The following is a 7,960-nucleotide window of genomic DNA, read 5'->3' as shown; positions in this document are numbered from 1 at the left end:
GCGAACGCCCTGTTCTCTCATGGGAACAAGGGCCCCCTCCGTGACTTTCGTGAAGACACGGGGAGACAGGGACAGCCCGAAGGGCAGGACCTTGTACTGATATGCTCGACCCTCGAACGCAAAGCGCAGAAACGGCCTGTGTCGAGGAAGAATCGAGACATGAAAGTACGCGTCCTTCAGGTCGATCGCTGCAAACCAATCTTGGGGACGGATGCATCCGAAAATGCGTCTCTGCGTGAGCATTTTGAACGGTAGCTTGTGGAGGCTCCGATTCAAAACTCGCAGATCCAAGATCGGTCGTAACCCACCACCTTTCTTGGGTACAATGAAGTAGGGACTGTAGTGTCCTGACCTCATATCGGCTGGAGGGACCGGCTCTATCGCGTCCTTCGCCAGTAGGACTGCGATCTCCGCACGCAAGACATGGGCATCGGCTGCTCTCACTGTAGTGGAGTGGATGGCCCGAAACTTGGGGGGATGCCGGGCGAACTGAATCGCATAGCCGAGCCTGATGGTCCGAATGAGCCAGCGAGACGGACTGGGGAGCGCTAACCAGGCTCGCAGAGACCGTACAAGCGGGACCAAAGGGACCGTACAAGCGGGACCAAAGGGACCGTAGGCGTACCCGGAGTGGGGCAGCGAGGTGGAACACAGGGACGCGGCCCGGGAGGCTCTCTTGGGGAGGCGGTCCGTAGCGTGGTCTAAGTGTGCTGTGCAGCACTTACCTGGTTCCACGAGGCAGGAGGTGCAGGAGGCGGCTTGGTTGCGTTCTCGAACCACACACTGCGCTGCCCGCTGGCGACAGAAGAGGCGGATGAGGGTGGTGAGGATTTTCTCCTCCCACTACTCTCCAGACCCTCTTCAGACCCAGAGATAGAGGATCTGCTCCTTTTTTTTTTTTTTTTTTAGAGAATTTGGGAACCACTGTGACTCCAGTGGTGGAACAGAATTTTGACTCAAAAGATTAGTTTCCCAGCCCTCTACTGGGAGAGAGCAGCTCCATCCATCTCCGGGTCACCCGTCTCCAGTGATTGTTTCACCGACCACTTAAACAGTGGTTGAGACGGGTGGTGTCATCCTCCTGCAGCGGACACAGTAGAGCAGGCTGTGCCGGAGTTTTCTCTTTTTTGCAGGGGATGACACCCTTGGCGACGAGTAGACTGAGGGGCAGCCCACGAGGTACTCTGGTGGTACGTCAGGGGAACCGCTTCAGTCTGCTGCTGACTGTGGAGAACTGCTGGGCCAGTTCTCAACAGTGTCGCTGAAAAGGCCACCTTATGAGATGGAGCATCGAGAAAGTGTACTTTGACGAGCTCTCACACCTCTACAAGGACAGCCAGGGGGGTTTCTGGACCACCAAGGTGGACCTCGTCTGATCGAGGGCCAGCACTGTGACTTGAACACGGTCAGTCGACAAGCGCAGCTCAACCCCGGCTCAGAACTACCCTCGTGCAATAAGAGTGCCTTGGCCTCGCATGCAGGGTAGAGGTGGCCTGCCAGAGGCACAACCACCCCACCATCGAGGGTAGTGAGAGAGGTGAAAACTTTATGCAGAATTTGGCACTTTTGGCGTTCCATATTTTTGGCACCAATATAGCTCCATACTGCTAAGTTTTCAATGCACGTCCGAGAAAGACCCGGGAAAGCATGGCTGTCCGCTCTGAATCTGATTCAGCATAAGCACACACACTATTACAGTGGGAACTTAACATCATCCTCATTTCCAGAACGAAACAGCCCCTCTCTCCGATGTAGCAATCGACATCTGCCCTCAGCTGGAGCCTTGAATGAAACGCTAGGTTCCTCCATCTTTTTTTTTTTTTTTTTGAAGGACCAGCAATCTCATCCAGAAGCTGCACAGCTTGTGATGCGCTAGAGAGGGAGGGGCCCTAGGGGGTTGGTTCCCCGAAGGAGAAGCCCTCAGCTCTCAGGATCACCCAAGCTATTCTACTGAAGTAGACCTCTCCTGGTGGCCACCAGGGAGGGCGCTACAACGGAGAATAGACATGGGGACCGCGCACCTAGAGCGCCGAGCGAGCGCTGGGTTGCCGTGACAACCCGCGCTGCAGCCCGGCAGCTCGACGGCACACGACACGCTGGTGTCCCAGAGTGTCGAGCAGACCTGCAGCTGTGCTTTCACACACAAGCAGCGGCTGGCCAACAACAGTGGGGACTCAAGCTTTCCGGAGAAAGCAGAGTCAACCGGCGTGCCGACGTGGTCATGTTCCCGTGAAAACATGAACCACCCACGAACACAGTCTCACATGTTTCCCAGGCATGCGAGAGAGTGATCGTGGCCGTCAGTGAGGACAGGAAACGACCGCAACCAGAAACACACGGGTGGAATGTCATCTTTAGAAAGACGCAACTCACACCCATGTAAGCTCTTTCAGGTGAATGCTCTTCTTGGTACTGAAGCACGCAGGGGAACGGTCGCAGCGGACACAGACAGGAATGTGCAACCTGTCGTGCGCTGTCTCTCTTCACGGCGGTCTTACCAGCCGTAAGAACGGCTATTTAACGCTCTTGGCACACCGTTACCAGCTGTGAAAACAGCTTTTTTTTTTTTTTTTTTGCTTAGTAACACAAAAATAAAAGAGAAAATAAAGTCGACCCCGCTGCCGCGCTGTATCGCCCGCACCAGACACGAGAGATCTTCCTAAAGAGCTTGCTCGTTGTTTGATCACTCAATATTAGATAGATTAAACAGCATCGGTTGGCTCCGAAGCAAAAAGCTACAGTGCAATCACCAGCTGCTCGTTATATACCCGCGCTGCGAGGCTGCGCAGCTGATGCAAATGATTGCACGCCAATGTGTATTGGCTCGTTTAGTTTCACTCGAAGTAGATCGGCTACTTCGAGGACGGTAAGACTGATCCTCACCTTGCTTTACTAAAGCTACAGAGCTGCTCCTCTGGAGTGTGGAGCGTCCCCTGCTGAGCTACTTATGTGTCGCAAGCTCCGCACCACACGACCGCAATTGCAACCAGGACGAAACAATAACAACTGGAAATCTCAAAATCAGACAAAAAATGGCCTATGACAGAGCTACAAAAAGTCTGGAACCTCTTTGTGAAAAAGACACAGTGAGAATCGAGGGACCTAATTGCTGGGACAGAAAAGCGACCGTGCTCAGTGAAGTCGGACGTAGATCTTACGTTGTGGAAACAGAGGATGGACATAAAGTGAGGAGAAACAGGAGGAGTCTGTTAAAGACTCATGAGGACACTGACAAACACAGTGAAGCTGAAGCTGAAAAACAAAGTGATACAGCAAATGCACACCAAGCTGAGCCTCATACCACAGCCTCTCAAATGCCAGAACCAATCAGAAGGTCTACTAGACCTAGAAAACCACCTGAGAGACTTATTGAAAAAGTATGATGCTTTACATTGTTGTTTAAAGTAGAGTGCCTTGTTATTGTTATTTCTTTATGAGGTACTTGTACCGTGCAACATGTTGACCTTTTTGCATTTTCGTAAGACTTTATTGCAAGCAAAAGTTAAAAGTAAAGTTTAAAAAAAGAGCTGTTTAATACCTTGATTTTGGCATTGATAAATGATAGGCATTCTATTGAGTAACCACAAGGTGGCAGTATAGCCTTTCATCCTGTGTGATGTTTTATGTTGTAAAACAGCCGAACAAGTGAACTATGTTTTTATGGGGTTATTATTGTTGCAATATTCCAAATAAATAGATTAATATTCACAAATAAATGTAAAGAGATTCACAAAAATGTATTGAATTCACGAATGAATAGATTAAGATCCACAAATAAATGTAAAGAGTTTCACAAAAAAAATTAAAATTCACAAATAAATAAAATGAGATTTGCAAATAAATCAAATATTTACAAATGTTTTATTATTTTACAAACACAACTCTGCCTGACATTTATTTGTGAACCGCTTTCTGTGCATTTGTGAATCCCCTCACTCATCTGTGGATTTTGAAACACTTTTAGCGTCGACGTGCAGACAAATCCACAAATAAGTGGACTCCACCCACCGTGTACTCAAGCCTGTCAGATAACGGCCACATCGAGCTTCAACCAATCACGTTTGGCTTTACACTCGGGGCGGGAACTGATTCTTGCATCCTTGAAAGGAGCAGTAGTAGCGCTGAACTGTGTGTGGTAAAAACACTCTGTTTTCAAAAGATTGTTGGAGTTTAAGGCCTCTTTATATTTCCATCAGGATACACTCAGGGAATTATGATAATCAGAGATCCTGAGCATCATGAACAGTCTCTACACCGGCAAGAGGCGCGACACAGTGCGTCAAAAGCAAATAGGCACTGTCTGTTCACTGCTGCCGCTGCAGTTTCAAATAATGTAAAACTAGCATGTTTGAAATGTTAACACATATTCCCAATGTGACGTCTGCTTAGCTGCAGACATGTCTGCATAATCGTACTCTTAACGGCTCTGATCGTAGTTTACTTATTGACTAGTGCTGGTTACTTGAAAAATCATATTTCGTGATATTGTACTGGACGGGGGGCATTCATTGATAGTAAACGGATGCCCGCACTCCTGATGTAGCGGCTACTTCACGCAATTAGGACAAATGTTTTTGCATATCCGCTTTGCCCAGTGTAGATAGCCTCGCACGGGGTAACTTAGACACGATGCATGAAATTACAGAACATACGATTTTGCCTTTTAAAGCACAATCGCGGTGACAAATAGCAGTAGGACATAAATAAATGTCATGTAGAATACCAAATATAAGCCCAAATGACCACCAAATATGTAACCTCAGAGCCTCAGCATCAGCGTGTATACTGGGGTCGATGCTGCAAATAAAAATCTTGCAATGCAAATTAAAAGCTCTGTGTAGCAGAGTTTAAATAGTGTAGCCATTTATGGGTTGAACCCAGTTATTCATTAGTCAGCTACTTGATGCTTTTCTGTTCTATCTTGAATAACGTGACGCGTCCATAACGTGTTGTTTCCATAACAGAGATGTAAAGTGCTGTTTCTCTGGCTTTTTTCAAGGATCTTAAAAATTGTGGCTTGGCTTGACAAGCAGTCTAATGGTGTAAACAAAATCCAAACTTTAAACATATTTTGCTGTAGCAATTTTACGGGCCTTTACGCGTACACATACTATTTGAGCAAATGCATGCAGATGAATGATGAATGAGCAGTTATTTCAGAGCAAGATCGCCCAGTTTAAAGCCAAACGTGATTGGTTGAAGCGAGAACGTGCAACGATTGGCCAGATTGTGTTTGTAAAATTATAAAACATTTGTAAATATTTTATTTATTTGCAAATCTCATTTGATTTCTTTATGAATTTTATAATTTTTTGTGAATCTCTTTACATTTATTTGTGAATATGAATCTATTTATTTGGAATATTGCAACAATAATAACCCCATATGTTTTGGACATCATGTTGTGGATGCCTAAAAATTAAAAGATAGCTTGCAGCTACCATAAGCTAGCAGCATAACGGTTCATGTGTGACTTGAATAACAGAAGGCTGAACATTACAGCGACTGACAGCGTTTCATACACTCGTCGATATTTACTCGCATTTGGCGCTTGGCAAGTGTTTATCATAGGCACTGTTTACTGTATTTAATAAGACAGTAGTTCAGTCTGAACAGTGTCTCGATTATATATCATAGTAGAGAGAGTTTAAGAGGACAATGATGTTCAACTCACCCTTCACTGTGATATTAACAGCAGATCCTGATGTTGATGAGTTTGGTCTTCCATCTCTCTGTCCTTTACACCAGTACTGACCCTGATCAGACCCAGTAACTTTAACAATACTGAGAGTGTGTGTGTTTACAGTGTAACGATAATCAGACGTCAGTAACTTTACACTGTCTTTATGCCACTCATATCTCCAGTCACTGTAAGGCTTTATCACACACTTCAGAGCGACTGTTTCTCCAGTGAATACAGGACTGTCTGGTGTCACTGTCACTGTAGATGTGGGTAAAGCTGAGAAGAAACACAGAAACACAAACTGACTCAAACTGCTCTTTCAGTGCAAAGTAAAATAATCACATCTTGTAAATGTTTTGAGGATGTTGAAGATCTCAATGATGAAGTTGTATTGCAGCGGTGACAGCAGAAGTGCATTAAAGCCCCTGTGTTCATCAGAGTCAGAATAAACCCAGAATAATCTCTGATCAAACATTATTTACTGTATTACATTCGTCTTCAGCTCTACATGTAAATGAAGTTTTGTCTTAAAAGTAAATTGAGGATAACAATGAAAGTGAAAGCCTTCCGTTCCCACATCTTCGATATAGTTTGAGACGGGAACGCATGTATCCTTCATGTATCTTCTGAACACAGGATTATTCGTGACGTCCCGCTGCCGCTTCACACTAGAAGTGATAGAGTTTCACTCCGGTGGGATTTACATATTACTGAGATCAGGAGGAATCGTCTCTATGATAATTAAACTATTTTAGTGGAGAAACATATTCTAATACATATCTTGAAGTGGAAGCGGAGTCGGGGCAGACTAACATTTATTACACTATATAGTTTATACAGTGCTATGCATAAGTTTAGACACCCATGCTAAAGTTGACTAAAAAGAGGAATAAAAAATCATCTTTTGGAAATTGAACTTAATGCCTTAATTTAAAAAAATAGGAAAAATCCAACCTTTAAGGACACCAATTTTCTTTGTGAATGAATAATGTATCGTAAATAAATAAATGTTCTTCCTTAAAATACAGGGTGCATAAGTTTGGACACCCCTATGTTAAATTCCCATAGAGGCAGGCAGATTTTTATTTTTAAAGGCCAGTTACTATATGGATCCAGGATACTCTGCATCCTGATAAAGTTCCTTTGGCCTTTGGAATTAAAATATCCCCACATCATCACACACCCTTCACCATACCTGGAGATTGGCATGGAGTACTTTCCATAAGATCATCTCTCAATGCAAATCAAACCAGCTGTTAGGCTAACTGAAATAAAACCATGCCAATCTCCAGGTATGGTGAAGGGTGTGTGATGATGTGGGGATATTTTAATTCCAGAGGCCAAGGGAACTTTATCAGGATGCAGAGTATCCTGGATCCATGAAGTAACTGGCCTTTAAAAATAAAAATCTGCCTGCCTCTATGGGAATTTAACATAGGGTTGTCCAAACTTATGCACCCTGTGATTTAAGGAAGAACATTTTTTTATTTACGATACATTATTCATTCACAAAGAAAATTGGTGTCCTTAAAGGTTGGATTTTTCCTATTTTTTAAAATTAAGGCATTAAGTTCAATTTCCAAAAGATAATTTTTTATTCCTCTTTTTAGTCAACTTTAGCATGGGTGTCTAAACTTATGCATAGCACTGTAGATGATTTTATCTCATATTTCCTTATATTAGTTGTTTTGCTGTTGTACTGTCATTAGTTTTGTCTTGTCAGTTGTTTCGAGGCTCCGTCACGATCTCAGACAAACACTTCTGACTCGCCACAGAAAGCAGAATGAAGCTCCTGAAGGAGAGATGAAGATCTCCAACTACAAGCTCATATGAGGAGATACTGAGTCTGAATCCACTTCATCAGACTATCTGAAGACTTCATGAACTCATTTAACATCATTATCAGTGAGTCACGTCATTCTCTCTGACTTCAGCACTAAACTCATCTTTTATATCAGTAAATATCTCCTGTAACCATAGCGACAGTGACTAAAGTAAATCTCAAAGATGGAGACGTCCTTAAAACTGAAAAGTCACAAAACATGATATTACAATAATGTGAGTGATTCCTGTGAGTTATAAACTAAACTATAAAGTCACTTCAGTTATGAAATGTAGTTTTCACTCTCAAAATGGCTGATAACACATTATCTGTCTTATAAAGATATAATTCATGCTGTTGTGCATCTGACAGAATAATTACTAAAGTTGAATTACTTCAGTCCTCTTGGCTGCAGGGGCGGATCTAGGGGGTGGCCAGGGGTGGCCGTGGCCACC

Source organism: Phoxinus phoxinus, assembly GCF_949152265.1.
Source record: "Phoxinus phoxinus genome assembly, chromosome: 2".
Lineage (NCBI taxonomy): Eukaryota > Metazoa > Chordata > Actinopteri > Cypriniformes > Leuciscidae > Phoxinus > Phoxinus phoxinus.
Note: the sequence above shows the minus strand (reverse complement) of the source record.